Raw genomic sequence first — 19,596 nt, forward strand, 5'->3', positions numbered from 1 at the left:
GGTTAAAATAGTCATTTGAAGATGAAAAGAAAGGGAATAAGAATCGAGATTGCTTAATAAAAATGTAAATCATAACTGCCATACACACACACACACACACACACACACACACACACACACACGCACACACAAAAAGTGGCAAATAACTCATGTTCACCATCCCCAAAAAGCCCAGCAGGGCTAGAAAATGCCTGGGGTCAAAATGCAGGAGCTCGGGCCCAGCCAGGAGCACAGACAGAACCAAACTTCCCCCAGTTCCCTCCTAACAGAGGGAAGTTCAGAAGGAGTTCCTGCCACTGGAAGGGTAGTAACACCGCCCAGCGCCCAGGAGAAATCCTTGCTATTGAGGGCTGTGTAGTTCTTCAGGAGGGGAACTGCCTTTTGGAGGCACAGCTGATACATATTGGTTTGGCCTAACAGCGTCCAGCAGAAACTAAGGGGTGAGAATATTTGTAAATGCCCGTCTTTACCCCAAGACATCTTGGTGATCATGGCAACACACTTAGGAGTGAAATTCAAATGTGACCCATAGGCTTTAAGTGGCAAGATGGGTGAGAATGTCCCAAGGGCTGTCAGAGCGTGTATGTGGGCCTACAGAGGATGCCCCAGATGATCCAATGTTGTTCACAGGGCCAGACTGGTTCACACAGGCAGGCTGCTATGCTGACGTACCTGGGAGCTTTTGAATTTCTTTTGTACCAGAAAGAGGAGGGGAAAGTTGCTTGTGCAAAAGCAAGAGGTGAAGATGAGATGGGGACAACATGGCAGTGTCCTCCCACATCTGCCCACCCACCCAAGTCCAGCCTTCTTGGGGCTAGGTTTGAGCCCCAAGAAGGAGGTCTTAGGTCAAAGCAAGAGGTAGCTATTATATTCAGGGACCGGGGGGCTCCTTACACAGAAGGCACCATTCCATTCACTTTACATACATGATGTCATTTAATTTTGACAGCAATCCCTGAGGTAGGTACAGCTATTGTCCAGATTTTATAGATATGGAAACCGAGTCACAGAGAGGGTAAGCAACTACCTCAAAGACACACAGTAAGACATGCAGTCAAGATTCTAACACAGATGGTCAAACTCTTAACCACTGAGCCACACAGCCTCGGCTCCACAGGCAATGATGCTTTGGGGGCCCAGGTGACAGGAGACAACCTGCCCCCATCTTCCCAGGAACCCAGGGACATGAAGCAGAGCAGGATCTTGGAAAGGCCTTGGAGCAGACACTGCAGTGGCCCCTTGACCAGGAGGGTGGAGCTGACAGGGTGAGCCAGAAGATGCTGCACACCTGGACACACCCAGACACGCCCAGGGTCCAGCAGGTCCTGGGTCTGCTCTGGAGACACCCTGTTGGAGCCAATGGGACTCAAGTTCCCAGCTCTTGAAGGAAATGGTCATGAAGAGGAGAAAGAGAAACCCCGTAGCACTTCCTTTACCCTTCCTCCACACCTAGACCTTATCCTGGCCTGTCCTTCCTGGGTTAAGGTGGTGTCCTCAGTGCCTCAAATTACTGGCATAACATGGAGGGACTTAGCTATTACCAGAAACCCAGCCAACTACATCATCTCAGAAACATACTCAGGATAACCACCAACTTCACTGAACCCCCATGACTTAGAAACGCCCTCTGGGCTCCCAAACTGGAGTAGGGAAGCTGGCATTTGGTGGAATGGGAGCTGTGAAATGTGAAATGGTAGGATGCATTTACTATTAAAAAGAAGCAGCAGCAGCCAGATCTCTATTGCTTCCTTGGAGCCCGGGTATCCCGCCAAGTGTGTCGAATGTGTCTAATTGCAGCCACCAGCAGACCATGGGGTCCCTTGTGGCAGAGGCAGCTGGCAGGAGGCCTCAGGGGAGAGCCAGCCCCACCCTCCTGGGGACCCAGCTGACAGCGCCATCCAAATCTTGCTGCAATTAGGAGACACCAGCTCCCCCTCTGCAGGCTTCTTTGTGGCCACAAAGAAAACCAGAGCATTATTATTCCTCAGTCGTCCTACAAGTTGCTGAGCCTTGAAAGCTCTAACAGAGGTGGCTGCCGGGGCAGCCCACGTTTAATTGCTTCACACATGGATCCCGTTTATGGGGCCTTTGCTCTGTATTTAACGCCACAGCTGGTGATGGATTTTCGCTGTTTGAACGCGCTCCGGTCCTCTGCACACTGCTTTATAACTGATGGGGGAAGATGTCCTCTCTTGGGCAAATTGTATCTGGCCTTTCCAGCCCAGTGGTAATTAATGTTTGTTCTCATCCAATGGGCAGATTCAAAGAAATACAGCTCTCATTAGCTCCCGCTCAATTAAGAAAAATTCTCCTTTGTCCCCATGACTCAAAAACTGCTATCAAGCTGGAGCTGCTTGAATTACACAGCTGGGAGGACCAGGAGGGCATCCTAGCTGCCTGTGGTGCTCCAACCTCATCCCCATCAGCATCCAGACTCCTCCAGTCTCCTCCAGTGCCCCCCACCCCGCCCATTCCACACCCACCTCCTAAGGAACCAGAAGGACAATAATAACTAGATAATAACTAATGTTTGTTGAGTGCTTACCATGTCCTAAACAATGCACATGGATCAGCTCATAAATGACGCACATGGATCAGCTCATATATGACTCACATGGAACAGATCATAAATGACACACATGAACCAGCTCTTAAAGGATGAACATGAATTTGCTCATAAATGATGCAGATGAATTAGCTCATTTAGGCACGGTCACGTATCTATGACGCCAGGGACTCAAGAGTTGAACAAGAACTTTTTTTTCTTTTTAAGACTATATGTTTAGGGGCTTCTCTGGTGGCGCAGTGGTTAAGAATCCGCCTGCTAATGCAGGGGACACGGGTTCAAGCCCTAGGCCAGGAAGAACCCACATGACGCAGAGCAACTAAATCCACACGCCACAACTACTGACCCTGTGCTCTAGAGCCTGCGAGCCACAACTACTGAAGGCCTCGTGCCACAGCTACTGAAGCCCGTGCAGCTAGAGCCCATGCTCCACAACAAGAGAAGCCACTGCAATGAGAAGCCCGTGCACCACAACGAAGAGCAGCACCCACTCACCGCAACTAGAGAAAGCCCACGCACAGCAACGAAGACCCAACACAGCCAAAAATAAATAAATAAATTAAATAAAAATTTTAAAAAAGGCTGTATGTTTATATTCTTCCTTAAAGATTGTGTTTGAAGGAGCTGGAGGGATCAGGCTCCCTGACGTCAGACTATACTATGAAGCTACAGTAATCAAGACAGTATGGTACTGGCACAAAAACAGAAATATAGATCAATGGAACAGGATAGAAAGCCCAGAGATAAACCCACGCACATATGGTCACCTTATCTTTAATAAAGGAGGCAAGAATATACAGTGGAGAAAAGACAGCCTCTTCAATAAGTGGTGCTGGGAAAACTGGACAGCTACATGTAAAAGAATGAAATTAGAATACTCCCTAACACCATACACAAAAATAAACTCAAAATGCATTAAAGACCTAATTGTAAGGCCAGACACTATAAAACTCTTAGAGGAAAACATAGGCAGATCACTCTATGACATAAATCACAGCAAGATCCTTTTTGACCCACCTCCTAGAGAAGTGGAAATAAAACCAAAAATAAACAAATGGGACCTAATGAAACTTCAAAGCTTTTGCACAGCAAAGGAAACCATAAACAAGATGAAAAGACAACCCTCAGAATGGGAGAAAATAGTTGCAAATGAAGCAACTGACAAACAATTAATCTCCAAAATATACAAGCAGCTCATGCAGCTCAATATCAAAAAAACAAACAACCCAATCCAAAAATGGGCAGAAGACCTAAATAGACATTTCTCCAAAGAAGATATACAGACAGCCAACCAAACACATGAAAGAATGCTCAACGTCACTAATCATTAGAGAAATGCAAATCAAAACTACAATGAGACATCATCTCACACTGATCAGAATGGCCATCATCAAAAAATCTACAAACAATAAATGCTGGAGAGGGTGTGGAGAAAAGGGAACTCTCTTGCACTGTTGGTGGGAATGTAAATTGATACAGCCACTATGGAGAACAGTATGGAGGTTCCTTCAAAAACTAAAAATAGAACTACCATATGACCCAGCAATCCCACTACTGGGCATATACCCTGAGAAAACCATAATTCAAAAAGAGTCATGTACCACAATGTTCATTGCAGCTCTATTTACAATAGCCAGGACATGGAAGCAGCCTAAGTGTCCATCGACAGATGAATGGATAAAGAAGATGTGGCACATGTATACAATGGAACATGACTCAGCCATAAAAAGAAACGAACTTGAGTTATTTGTAGTGAGGTGGATGGACCTAGAGTCTGTCATACAGAGTGAAGTAAGTCAGAAAGAGAATAACAAATACCATATGCTAACACATATACATGGAATCTAAAAAACAAACCAAAAACATGGTCATGAAGAACCTAGGGGCAGGACAGGAATAAAGACGCAGACCTACTAGAGAATGGACTTGAGGATACGGGGAGGGGGAAGGGTAAGCTGGGACAAAGCGAGAGAGTGGCATGGACATATATACACTACCAAATGTAAAATAGATAGCTAGTGGGAAGCAGCCGCATAGCACAGGGAGATCAGCTCGGTGCTTTGTGACCACCTAGAGGGGTGGGGTAGGGAGGGTGGGAGGGAGGGAGATGCAGGAGGGAAGAGATATGGGGATACATGTATATGTATAACTGATTCACTTTGTTATAAAGCAGAAACTAACACACCATTGTAAAGCAATTATACTCCAATAAAGATGTTAAAATAAATAAATAAATAAAATAAATTTTAAAAAAAATATTGTGTTTGAAATAAAAACAAAATATTTACTTTCTCATAGAGAACTTACAAATCTCCTAACATATGTTCGTGGTCTCCAGTGTCAGAATCACTCCTTACAACATAATAACATACTTTCATTCTCTCTACAACTTGGGGTGATATAAACCAAGACTAAATACTCTTTTAATGAATTTGATTTTAGTTTAAATAAGAAGGACTTCTTTCAATTATCCTTCTTTTCCCCATTTCTTTTCTTTTCTTTTTTTCAAAGTCCATGTATTTTTTTAATAATTTTTACTGGAGTATAGTTGCTTTACAATGTTGTATTAGTTTCCGCTGTGCAGCAAAGCGAACCAGGTATACGTATACGTATATCCACTCTTTTTAAGATTTCCTTCCTATTTAGGTCACCACAGAGCATTGAGTAGAGTTCCCTATGTTATACAGTAGGTTCTCATTAGTTATCTATTTTATATATAGTAGTGTATATATGTCAGTCCCAATCTCCCAGCTCATCCCACCACCACCCCCCCAGCCTTGGTAACCATAAGTTTAAGAGTTGAACAAGAACTTGAATGAGTTCAACTTCTACTCCTGACACCTATGAGCTGAGTGGTCACCAGGAGGCAAGTCACCAGGAGGAGACCTACATTTCTGTAACTGATCAAAGCCAAATAGTCATCATGTGAAGCTCTGGTGTTGCTGTCTCCATGGGCCAGTTCCCTTCACTTTGTTCCCTTTCCTCAGGCTACACCCAGGCAGCCGACTCCCAAATGCTGGTGAATGGACCAGGGGCAGGAGGAAAAATGAGAGAATGGATCAGCCAAAATCCATCACCACCCTTGAAAATAATGCCTGTGATGTTATGTTTGTGCATCTGTAAGATGGAGCTGAAAAGAACCAGTTGTAGGTGTGTGTTAACTGGCAAGGCCTCTCTGCAGGAAAATCTGCTAATATTTCAGAATTTCAAATGCACGTGCCCTTAGACCTAGCAATTCTACTTGTAGGAATTTATCCTAAAGAATGGAGGGAGGCGGATGTACAAGGATATTTATGGCCATATTGTCTGTACTAGCATGGGACTGGAAACAATCTAGTTGAGGGACCGACTAAATAAATTATAGTATATTTATACAATGGAATTGTATGTAGCTATACAAAAATAAAGGCAGCTTTAAATTCAAGTGGAACAATCTCCAAGATATTTTGTTAACTAGGAAAAAAGCAAGATGTTATCATTGGCATATTGTTTTAAAATATCCATACTCATTTGCTCATAGGTGAATGGAATATCTCTATAAGGAGGTCAACAATGGGTAATAGTTGCTGTATCTGGGGAAGGGCCTAGGGTGGCTTGAGGTCAGGAGTGAGAGGGATGTTCATTTTCACTGTGTACCATTTTGCATCTTGAATTTGTGCCATAAGAGTGAGTAGGTGGGCCTGGTTCAATCAGTTGAAGGCCTTAAGAGAAAAAGGTTGAGATTCCCCCTAAAAAGGAAGAGGGAGTTCTGCCTCAGGACTGCCTTCAGACTTGACTTAAGACTGCACCACCAACTCCCCCCGGGTCTCCAGCCCGCCATCCTGCCCTGAAGATGCCAGACTCGCCAGCCTTCCACAATCGCGTGCACAAATTCCTTAAAATTGGAGAGGTGCATGGGTTTTGTTTCCTTGGAGCACCCTGGGGGTATCACACATCACAACACACATCACACCTGGTGTAGCCAATGCTAATCTCTTATTTCCAGGTGTGCGTATGTCCAGTCCAGCTCGCTAGGCTGTAAGGTCTCTGTGAGCAGGCACTGTATCTCCATCATCAATGCATTTCTACCATTCAGCGGAGAACCTGCATCAGGAACAACGGCTCACTAAAGACGTGTTGTTGAAGGAAGCAACACTTTTCGTGACAACGGTCCAGATGCTAAATACCTCAGTTTGGCTCCTCTACAGGTCAGCATCTAAATCAGCTCATTGATGAGGGGAACATAGAGGAAGAGAAAAGAAAAGAGAAAAAGCAACCCTTCCCAGTTATTGCCAATTACCAGGACACTTCATTTTACATGTTTTCTTCTTATACAGCCACCTAAAGACCTGTCCAAGGCAATTCACTGCTCAGAATCTATCCATCTGACCACAGTAGCCAAGTTTCCCCGATGTCAGACTTAGCCTACATGGATTCAAAATTAAAATCAAGAATTCTCTTTTGAAATAAGATATATTTAAATAGAAAAAAATTATAAAGAAAAATGTTACCTAATATTATCATCTTCCCTTAAACCTCAGATCTGTAGAATTTCATCGCCCATTTGAAAAGAAGAAATTATGACCCTTAACTACAAGAGCAAAATAACATTCCTGAAAAGCAGATTGAATCCTAGATTAGAAACCTCTGCAGATATCTTCCACACAAGTTTTTATCATTTGCCCTAGTTTTAAAGGATTACATCCTTGACAAGTCACTCTGAATTGATCTGAATCCTCAGATGAATAAAGACCCAGTTGGTTTAGTTTTCTAATCAATAAGACCGTTTTCAATGTGCACCAACACTGACAATTCTGTCCCATAGGAAAACTGATTTATAAGCATGTCAAATGGCGATTTTATTTTACTTCCTGTTTTTACTGCTCTGCCATCAGCTGTCAGCCCAGGACCCACAGGCTGTCCCCCGGGAGCAAGGAGACAGAGATTATGAGGCCCTCAGAGGTCATCCTTGAAAGCAGGACACACTCAGCTTTGACCTGGTCTATTAAAATCAATAGGACATGGCATAGAGAAAGAAAGCAGATGGCCGAGTGTAGGTACATCAGTATTTTTCTTAATTATAGAATTTGCATTCAATTCTATTAACGGACAAGTGGGTTAAATTGACCATGAGAGATACAAAAAGCGTACGCAACAAATCATATCCCATATGAATTTTCATCCACACTATAGGATTTATTGCATAGGCTTATTTTTCTTTTAATGAAGTTATCTTATTTCTTTCCATTCTAAGTTACGTGAAACAGTATAGTTCAAAGCATAAAGAAGAGAATACATGACCTGTAGTCCCACCATCAAAAGACACCACTACTGACATGTTAGCATATTTGATCACAATAGTTTCTCTATGTGTTTTTTATAAAATTGTGAATCCTGCTTTTTCCGCCTAACACTATAATGAAATAATTCTGTATGTTATTATGAATTCCTCTTCCTTATAAGAGCTCTTATTATCCTCATGTTGTGAGATAAAGCCTTTTCTAGGTCCCCAGAGCTAGTAAGGAATAGAGCTTGGATTCTAACCCTGATCTACCCACTTCTGAAGCCACTTTCTACTATGTTAAACCACCTTAAAAACAGTTATTCCTTTTGCCCCAGTAAATTACCTTTTGAGGATCTACATGGAATGTGAAATGTACAAGATGAGCCTGGGACGTCTTGAAATACAGAAAAGCAAGAAACTATCAAAGACTAAATAGATCCTGTCAAAAGGAGGCCAACTTGAAAGCGATCCCATTAGCCAGAATAGCACAGTGTGACTATAAAAAGAATAATAATCACACTTAATTAAAATATTATATGTATAAAATTCATGAGTTCCTAAGGATGCTTTTTAAAAAACTTACTAGTTGCCATTGGATGTTATAAGGGCACTACCTCATTGCTTTGGAAATTGATAAATACATGGAAAGAATAAAGAATTGGTCTGCCTTTCCTATACAAACTCTGTTTCAGGGAAGCCAAAAAATTGACAGGAATAAATTATTCCTTATAGAAGAATTATGGCTAACTAATGCGGAAGAATGGCAATAAGAGAAATGCATTTCAATCCTTAATGAAACTCTGGATCTAAGCAATGGTTGTCAGTGGATCTTAAAATTATAGGTGAAATGTTCTTAAGAAACTCGCAGGACATTCTGACATCACCTGGACGGATTGGTGACGTTTCTGAAGGTGGGGTAACCAGGCTTCATAAGCTCTTGATATGACTCTACAGGAAGTACACAGCATAAGAAATATTATGACCTAAATGGGAAAAGAAATTGAAAAAGAATAGATACATGTATATGTATAACTGAATCACTTTGCTGTACACCTGCAACTAACGCAACATTGTTAATCAAGTATACTCCAATGTAAAATAAAAATTAAAAAAGAAAAAAATAAAGTATTACTTTCTGAACTGATTCAAAATTCTGGCAAAGCGCAATAAAAGATTTTATCTCCCCTCCAAAAAACGAAAACTATTATGACCTAAAAAACATTTGAACTTTAATTAAATCATGTCTCAGGTCTCACTACCAGTTTACAGGAAATACAGAGAACAGAAGAACGAGTTAAAAACATCACAGAAGTACAATTCTAGAAATGGGTACAATTCTATAAAGGATGAATAATCTGGTTTCTCCAACAAATTCAATGGCATGAGAGGGGAGGGGGGACCACGTAGACTAAACTAATTAAGAGATACACTACCATGCAGTTTATGAACGTTATTGATACTTATTATCTGAATAGACGAACTGTAAAAGAAAAATTATTTGAGACAACTGGGGGCATTTGAATACAGCTTGGGTATTAGAATATTTAATATATCGTTATTTGGGGGTATAATAATATTCAGGTGGTTATATTGTTTTAGTCTTACTACTTAAATGCATATAAAATAGTTTATGAGGAAAATGATACAATGTCTGGTATTTCTTCAAATATTCCAGGAAAAAAGCGGGGGGGTGGAAACAGGCAGGAGGAGGTAGAGATGGGTAAATAACAAGATGTGCAAAATGTTGATAACTCTTGAAGCTGAGCAATGGGTACATGGGTGGTCATTATACTATTCTCTCTACCTTTGTGTATGTTTGGGAAATTCCCTAAGACAAAAAAATTTAACACTAAAAAATGATGTTTAAGAGGACATCAAAACATATAGAAATGAAATCCCATACGTGCCAAGGTCTAGGAAGTCATGGAATAAATAATCTGAGGAAAAAATCTCTCATAAAAGCCTGCTCCATGTGCTGTATATTGATTTCTTATCTATATTTGAAATGGAATCACTGCAAATATTATCTGATTAGTTTTCAAATTGATAATTAAAAAACAAAAGATCGATCACATTCTACGTTCTTTTGGGCACCTAACGCTACCACCATTTCAACAGAAAGAGCATCAAAACAATCAAGTTAAGAAAGAAATTCAGTGAATTAAAAGATCTATGATATGCTCAGTGAACATGTCTTTCTCTTTGCAAAGAAATAATTTGGAGATGGAAAGAGAAGATACATTTGCAGATCAGTTGTCTGTGATCCTCTTGAAAGAGGTTAAGGTGATGATTGGACTTTTTTCCCAAAATCTGATGCTGAAGATTCCAAAGCGAAGCAAAATTAATTGTGAGTGGAGGAAGGAAAAGTACAATCATAATAGCCCTTCTCTTCCAGGGAGACAGTGAAGCAAGCTAATAGCATTCAGGGGTTAAAAATAATTCCATTCACCATCTGCCCACACATTCTATATGACAGATGGAGATTTAATTTTTTTTTTTTTTTTTTTGAAACTTACTACATTAAAAAATACTTCAGAAACATCTACCCAAACAGTGGATTAAAACTTGATTAAAAAATAAATAATTGAAGCACCAAAAGCTCATTGAAAGATGAGGTGTTATGTGGAGATGCCTTCCCATCGAAACAAAGCCCTCTGTGTTCAGCAAAATGTTTTCTGCTGAATGAAACTACTAAATATTTTAATTTTCAATTTGTAAGGGAAAATTATTTACTCTCACTCACGGGTCTGTTTTAACCCCCGAGTTACAACAGCTGGGAAAATGCGTTTGTAAGATGCCTAAACCAGAGCCCGGTCTCGGGTTCCTGGGAACCAGCTTCAGAGATGGAAGGTCTCATGCAGGGGCTTTTGGGGGGAGGTGCTCTCAGATACCCACCATGAGGGCTGAAGGAGACAGGATGGGGCGTAGGGAGAAGCTGAGCTGGGATGCAGTTGCAGAAGAAGCCTCAGCAAATACCACAGGGAGACAGGAAGTGGCCATGGCCCTTCAGAGGCCCCAATGGAGGCAAGGGTGCCAGGCCTCTGTATCCTCACAGAGGCCCATCTCTGGATGCCACTGGAACTTGGCTGTAACCTTGACAAAGGTAGCACCCTTTGGCCAAGGGCCATTCCTGAGTGAGACTCACTGGTGAGTGCCTTTGCAGAGGTCAGAGCCAAGTCTTCTGACTGCTTGGGCAATGAATGCTTTCGTCCTGAAGGGGAGACCACTAGATCCATTACAGTTCACCCCTCAAGCCCTCCAAATCCAATTCCTTCGTACAGTAATTTCGTCCCATCTGAGAATAGCTCCATGTGATTCTGGATGATGTCTTTTTCTGGGGAAACTTATAAGCGGAAGGTTATTGGGATGTACTACAGGAGCCCCTGCCACTACAGCTGGTACCGCCGTCTCCCTCTTCAACTCTCCTTTCTAGTCCCCCCACCCTCAGACAGCACTACGGCTAGTCAGGGTGGCTTACCTGGTGGGGTGACCCAGATTCTCATCCCTGAGGGCTCTGAGCCCTAGGTCACCTTGAGGACATGCCTGTGGTGCTAAATGGCCAAATTCAACCCATAGCTATGGTACTTGCTCACTTACCTTCAAACTTCGGCGAGGGGGTACCAAGGAACAGCCTAGTGAATCACTGTGTGTGGATGTGGCTATAACTAGGCAGCAGCCGTAGCTTCAAGTTTAATGGAATTCTTGCCATGTCCCTTGATGGAAGCATTCTCCCTCTGAAAACCAGGGCCCGGGAGACTAAATGTGCAGTGACAAGGAACACAAATTCCCCAAGCAGGTCATTGAGAATAATGTTTAAGTGGGTCAGGCCTACTTCCAATCCTTGTTTTATGGACCAATCAATTCCACCTATTGGGAGCACAGCACTATATAACAGGCCTTGATTTAATGCCAACCCGTCCTCATTGGGCATCATCTCCAGGCTGTCACCTTAGCTGTGTTTTCCAAAGTCTCTGTTGGGCAGGAGGCTTCTGGGTGGTGTGGTTTGGCGTAAGTAGGAACTGGTTGCTATAAAATGGGATTCTTGGTCCAGGATTACGTTATGCACAATCCCATGCCAGTTTATCACATACTCTATAAACTCATGGATGGCAGGGCTGACTGAATCCTTTAGGCAGGAAAGGCAAAGCAGTTTCTTGGAATATGTGTCAATTCTGGTCTAGATACTTCATTGCCACTTGCAGATTGAAAGGGATCCCATGCAATCAAGTTGCTAGCAAGTAACTGGTTGGTCTCCTCAGGGGAAGATGCTGTATGGGGGCCTCAGTGTTGGATTCTGTTTTGGCAGTTTGGATATTTAGCAGTGGTAATAGATACACTAAGTCTGTTCTCAATTATCAGGATCCTGGTTTTAAATGGGGCAGAGTGTTGAATTAAATGGGGGCATGATGGGACCACTACCCTTGCAGTGTTGAGTGGTTAAGGTGACAGATATTGCTGCCATTCCCCCGAATGTGATACTGTTTTTTATCTACTCTCTCAACCGTAGTGGGAAAGTCTCAGGGTCCTCCATGTGGCCTTCTGCACTACAATAGCTCACTCTACAAACAGAAGAAATAATGAAGAGATTCTGTCAACTACTAAGGACATCCATTTATTGATACATTCAGAGACTGAACAAATGATCACCAGATGGATCCCTGGAGCCAAAGAACCCACTGTGAACAAGGCTGGGCCTGGATATCCTACTACCTACCCCTCATAAGATCCAAGGTTAGTAAAGAAACATGATGAAACATAAAAATCTCTGAATATCGATGGAGATTGTCTTGCCCAAGAGTCCCTGAAACATCTGGGAAGCCACTGCAGAGTTATCCAAGGAAATGGTCACAGACCTTTGGGTAAAGACCAGGGAAATTATTACCATAGGCACTTGCCTTGGTATATCAGGATCCTTCCTCAAACCAACCTTTCCTTTAGGCAACATTTTAGGGGTTGAAGGACTGGCTCAGGTCTGGAAATTGGCTGTGACTTTTCAGTGGGGGGTTTGTTAGTTTTATCCTTGTTAGTCACCCGTCTACCTGCCCTTAACCACACCAGGTTCTATTGGTCATCTCCATGGCTCTCTGTGAGTGAGGGTCCCCTTGCCACTCTCATTATAATTGCATTCTCTTTCCTTCCAATGTTTCAGTTCTGCCACTTGACCCCTATCAATCTGGGATCTTGTCGTCCTCTTTGTTCTCAGGGATCCCAGTTCTATATCAGCATCTTCTATAGCATCAGCCCTGCCTGCAGAGGACAGTCTCATTGAGATTCTCAGGGAAGAGGATGCCCCTCTCACCAGTTCATTCCTTACAGCTTTGGTAAATGGAGTGTCCTCCGGGTACCCCTATGAAACACAGTGAACAGGTGGATTTTCCAGTCGTACAGAGTATATCCACCCTAGCGTGCCTGCTTCTTGGAGAATTTCGATCTCTTTCTCCAGTGTCTGCCAAGGCGTTGCTCACATATCTCCTCCACTTAGTGTGGTCATTGTTTTCCTAAGCTTCCAAGAGCCAACCAAGAGAGTGTTAAACCCTGTATGTCAGGAGGGTTCTTTCGTGTGGAGAAACTCTCCTTTATCCATCCTCCTCAATCCAGGCCCTTCAGAATTCAATCCCATAAGTACTCTTCCACTCCTGCTAGTATTTGTTGGCTAGGACCTTCATCTTCCTTAGTGTATTTTCTCTTTACTCCGTTATCAGGACCAGCACTTCTCCTGCTGGGTTTTATTATGACTTGCCTCTAGTTCAGAGGTCAGCAAACTCTCCCTATAAAGAGCCAGTAAATAGTAGTAAATGTTTTAGGGTCTGTTGCAACTATTCAAGTCTCTCACTGCGGCATGAAAGCAGCCATAGACAATATGTAACTGAAAGGGCATAGCTGTGTTTCAATAAAACTTTATGTCCAAAAAAGCAGACTACAGGCTGGACTTGACCCATAGGCTGTAGTTGCTGATCCCCATTCTAGATAGTGCCCCTAACTCCATCCCTAGTGTCGAGGGATGGAGTTAGGGGCGGACCCTGAGTTGGGAGCATGTTGTCTTATGCTGCTGTTGAAGAGGCTTCTGCCTCATCTTCAAGCAAGGGGGCAGCACTAGTTTTTCATAGGGAAGAGTAGGCCCAGAGGGTTCAAGGGCATTTGACGATTCGAGATATTTAATAGTACATGAACACAGTGTCTGCATCCCAAGTCTCAGCATCTCATTTATTCCCAGTTAGGGCCTCGACCTTGGCATAGCAGACTTGCTGGGGTTGAAAATTCAAACTTCTCTGGAGCTCTGCTGGCCTTCCAATTAAGTCCAAGGTTGAATTCTGGCATTTTTTTCTGCCTCTGGCTGCAGGAGGTGAGAGTCTCCTTATAAACTTCCATAGCCCTTTGGCTTTCACACTTTGACTTAGATTGGTGATTAATCACTCCAGCCTTTCACTGCCTTTCTCTAAGTCATATTATAGCACTCAGCAACAACCATCCAATTCCACTGTCCCTACAATCACCACTTCCCTTGAACGTCTCAGATGCCCAGATCCTGCACCCATCTATGCATTCCCTCCCAGCTGTCTCGCCGCTAACAATTGCAGGGCTACAGCATGCTGGGGGCTAACAGTACTCCACCCACCCCCAGAGATGGTGCCCTCATTGACTGCAGCCAGCTGGTGACCCAGCACCAAATCCCATGTAAGAGCCTCCTTCCTTGGGCCTTTCCTGCCACCATTGCTTTCAGTTATTCTTCCCTGAAAACAAACTTTGAGTTGGAGATTTACATTCAGGACTTTTTACTGGGGAGTGCTTTGGGGATCTATACCTGTAAGCAAACGAGAGAAAAAGGAATCCACACAGGGAGAAGCTGAACTATGATGCAGTTGCAATAAAGGCCTTAAGCAGTCCCATGGAAAGCTCTGGAGCTGGAAAAGCTGTCAGAGTTGTCCTGATCTAGGCAAGGGGACCAGCCACTGGATGCGGAGGGGGCGTGGCCTTGGGCGGGGCAGCTTCCTTCGGCTAAGGGCTGTTCCCGGACAGGGGCTCATCAGTGAGGCATGAAAGGCCAGCTCTCCTGGCATGTGGGGGAACGAGCGCCTCAGTCCCGGAGGGGTGATTAGGCAGCACACCACAGCACCCACTACAACACAGATTTGAGTGGTCGAGTTGGTGTATCCACGGTAACGAAATTAGATAGGCATCCGTGAGCCCAGGTTTACTGTCACACCCTCATTACCAGGGATCTTGGGAGAAGCCCTGGGTTCAGTTAAATGTTGTGATTGTAATTGTTGTTCCTAAAAGAATTCTAGATAATGAAGGCAATGAAGTATCAGTGGTTTACTGTTCATAGAAACGTTAAAATCCACTTTTGAAGGGTAACATAACAACAAGAAAGAAAGAAAGAAAGAAAGAGAGAGAGACAGAGAGAGAGAGAAGGGAGGAAGGAAGACAGCAAGGAAGGAAGGAAAGAAGGAAGGAAGGAAGGGAGATAAAAGGAGAAAAATCAAGTCCTCCCAACTCACTGCAGCAGCCATATCTACTTAAATAAAAATCAGTAGTTTAAAAAGTTAGCCTTTTAACAAATATTTGCTGCATTTTGACATGGTTGGGGAGGGGACATTTTGATACCACGATGCTGACAGCGGCAAACTTAAAGACGTCCAATACAATTTCAAATGTATAGATGTATTTAAGTAAGAATCAATGGAACAGAATCAATGGAACAGGCCAGCATTTACATTTTTGGCATGTACGATGTCCAAATAAATGAAATTTATTTCCCTCTAAGCTCGGAATAATAATGTAGGTAGAAGCTTAAAAAATCATTTAAAATTATTTTTTCTTTGAAGTTGCAAATTATAAAATCCAAAAGAAAGCAATGGCTGAAGTGGTTTCTCAAGATCCCCAAGCTCTGTCATATATTTGTACAGTTTCAAATTCTGATGAATCCCTTAGACGTTTTCTTCCAAGTACCTGTAATCCTTTCATATTTTCCAACATTAATTCATAGCCAGAACTTTTATCTTCAAACAACTTCAGGGTTGATTTCTCCCTGAAATTCTGTAAATTAGAGATTATGAACCTGAAATAATCAGTTTGGGCTCTTGTTTACAGATGTTTTTAATGTGGCCTTGTGTGTAATTTCTATCTTTATGAGTGTACTAGGTAAAGGGTTTTATCGGTATGTAAAACAGATCATCTCACCTTATCTTTATTCTTCAGGAAATTGGCCTCCTGGCTAAGGTGGATTTTCAACAAATGAAATATAAACTTTCTCTGCATTCATTAAGTCATCTGTGACTGCCATTGGGTTCATTTTGAAACACACACATGCGCACACATACATACTCTGCATGTCTAACTCCCTCACCCACCCAAATATAATAAACGTTTAGCCTTTTAATTACAGGCAACAGGCATGGACAGAAAGTCAGAGGCCACTGCTGCAAACCTGGGATCCTGTAAATCTGGTTGAAAGGCAAAAAGTAGCAAAGCTCTTTCTGGATCCTGAGATGTCTGCTTCTTGGTCATGGAGTGGAGAGAACTGAATGAAATTGCACCAGCATGATCCCTAGCTTGGTGCTGGCACAGTAACATTTGGTAAAGCCCACAATCTGTCCAAAAATGCCCAGAGCTCTGAACACTGAACGATTTTTTGTAAATCATGTGGCATCGAAACCTGGCCTGAACAGACATGAGGCCACTTCTAGGCTTGGCGAGAGTGGAGTCGGTCCTCTCTAGAAATAGGAACGTGTGGCCCTTCTCCTTCCTTTCCTCGCCATCACTGGCCAATCTGAAAAAAACGGCTACCCTTTATAAAGCCATTCTCTGTGTGTCAGCACCTGTTCGGTACTTTGTCACCTAGCTTTTGGAATGGCTACAATGCCCCTGGAAGGGATCCATAACTAGCCCTATTTCAGATGAAGAATCTGAGACACAGAGAAACAAGTAACTTAGTGAAGGTCAAGAACCACCAGGTGCAGAACCTGGATGGCACCCCAGCCTCTGATCACACCGGTCCTGCTCCTACTAGACTCCAGGCCCGGGTGTACGTGAGGACACTACCTCTTAAGGAAAGACATCTCCCCTGTGTACCGAAAGGCAGGAAAGTGTAGGGCAGTGGTTCTCAAAATGTGATCCAGGGACCCCTGCCTGTCACCAACAACTTTTCAGGGGGTTTGCTATTTTTATAATAATATTAAGATGTTATTTTCCCTTTTCACTCTTGTTCTCCCATCAGGGTACAGGGAGTTTGCGCCATCTACGTGATGTGTGTCGTACAGTAGACTGAGTGCAGACGCAGAGAGGAAAATCCCATTGTCGTCTGTTCAGCTGGATGTGAAAGACATTTGAAAAGGGGTAAAATAAATTCACTCTTCACATTGCAGTATTTGAAGGAATTATACTTATTTTCTTAAAAATGTATTACTGTTAATATGTGATGATTTTAGTATTTTTAAAAGGCTTCACATTTAAATTTTTTCCGTCTTAATTCTTAACACATTTTATATCAATAAAGACACCCAACAAACCCAAAAGCTCTTTCGAGTCCTCACTGCTTTGGACGAGTGTAAAGGGGTGTCAGTGCCTCAGTCTCCCCACTTGGATGAATGGGGATATTACCTACCGCGCATAGTTGTTATGAGAACACAATGGTCACACGTCTAAAAGTGCACACAGCACTGCCTGGCCCATAATAAGCTCTTTGTTTTAGCTTTTACTGTTATGAATTTTTACGTTATACATTTTTGTGTTTAATATCATGAAAAACACCCCCATGCTTCAAGATGAATAAAAAGAAGACACTACCAAATTATCCAAATAGATTTCATTCATTGAATTAGCAATAGGAAGGACATCTTGGAAGGAAAGTTATGCTTCAAGCATAAATGTTACGAGCGTTTCTGTTTACTGTCAATTTCATATTCCCATCGACCAGTACTAAGCATAATACAAATCTCTTCAGAAAAACTAAAATCCATCACTTTTATAAACAGAGTCTTATTTTCCACATTTGCAGATGCTGGGTTTAGAAAATGGATGATCTTGGTCAGGACAACATGTCTGAGACACATTACCCAAGGTGAAAATGGTATTTGCTGATGCAATACCAAATGTGGTCATTAATAATAGAATATCATGGAGTAACATAGTAATGAATGCCTTGGATTCAATAGAATCAAAATTGTAGATTTCTTTAACAAATACAGATTTGATGTTTTAGTATAGTTAAACACTTTTAATATATTTGTCGGTCTATGCTAAATATAGGTGCATTCATTTCCTCCAAAGAAATGCATCATGTTTACTCAGAAAATAGTTTGTACTAAAAGGTCGTTTGAAGGAGTTGAAAAAGTTTGACTTTGCTGAGTAGTATAGTGAGTATCAAGCCCAGCATGGAGATAATTGTTTTCCCTTGCTGTCAGTTACTGACGTGTTCCACAGATGAGTCACATGACACCAACCCGAGCATCCAGGTTCTTGTGTGTAACCCAGATGGGAGGGAAGAGGTGGGAGGTGGAAATTGATCTGGGTCAGTTCAATGTGTCACCAAAGTCTGAAATTCTATGACTCAAGCAGCACAGATGATAGCATAGTGATGTAGAGCAGCAAGACCCTGGCCAATTATGCCTGAGATTCCTGAGCTGTACAATGGGAATAATAATCATATCTACTTGATAAGGATGTTGTAAAGATTAAGTAACATAAGTAATGTATGTAAAGTCCTTGCCCTTGAAGTCATATTGACAGGAAAACTGCACCAAAAGTTGGCAAGTGGAAACCAAAATGCCAACTGTGCAAAGCAGGTCATGGTATAATGGTAAAGTGTACTAGTCACTACTGCTTGTGTAAACCCAGTGGTGTACAACAATTGTTTTATTATGCTCACGGCCTCCGTGGGCCAGGGATTTGGGGAAATCTCATTTGGGCAGTTTTTGGTTAGGATCTGTCGCATGGTTGTGGTCAGATGTCAGTGGGCGCTGCCGTCATCTGAAGATTCGACTGGGCTGGGCGTGCACGATGGTGACCTCCGATGCTGGCAGTCGGTGTTGGCCACTGACTGAAACCTCAGCTGGGACCATCAACCAGCGCACCTACAGTGACCTTTCCCCATAACCTGGGCTTTTGTACAGCCTGACCTCCTTGAGGGAGTCAGACTTCTTACGTGGTCAGCGGCCAAGGAAGCAAGGTGGAGCTGAATTGCATTATGTGACTGTCTGCGGAATCTGCAGCATCGCTACTGCTGCATTTGATTGGTTATGAGCAAGTCAACTAAGGCCAGGCCGGCATCAAAGGAAGGGGAGATAGACCCTGCCTCTCCATGGGAACAGGGTCAAAGAATTAGCAGCATGTTGCAAAGCTGCCATACAAAGTTAGTAACAAATATTCGTTTTCAGTTTCTACTGTCTCTGACTGTCTCTGAAAGAATAAAAAAAGAGACATAGTGAACATACTGACCTGAGAAATTCCCATATGATCGTAAGGCACTTTTTTCCTAACTTGTCCCCCAATCCTGCATAAAGAGAAGGATCTAGCCCACCTCAGTTTGAGAACAAGACCGAGAGGAAAGCTATGAGCCAGAAATTTGACAATTGCATCTCCAACACTGTTGCATTATGACAGGTCACATTAGCATTACCCTGGGGTTTTACTCTATTAGATTATAAGCGAAGCTACTGTCGCAGAAACTCCACAACACAGTGGCTTCAGTTTATTTCACATAACAGCCCAGCCAGCTTGGGTCAGCAAGGCAGCCCTACTCCATGATGCCATGTAGAGACCCTGGTTC

The sequence above is a fragment of the Eschrichtius robustus genome, chromosome 2, assembly GCF_028021215.1.
Source record: "Eschrichtius robustus isolate mEscRob2 chromosome 2, mEscRob2.pri, whole genome shotgun sequence".
Classification (NCBI taxonomy): Eukaryota; Metazoa; Chordata; class Mammalia; order Artiodactyla; family Eschrichtiidae; genus Eschrichtius; species Eschrichtius robustus.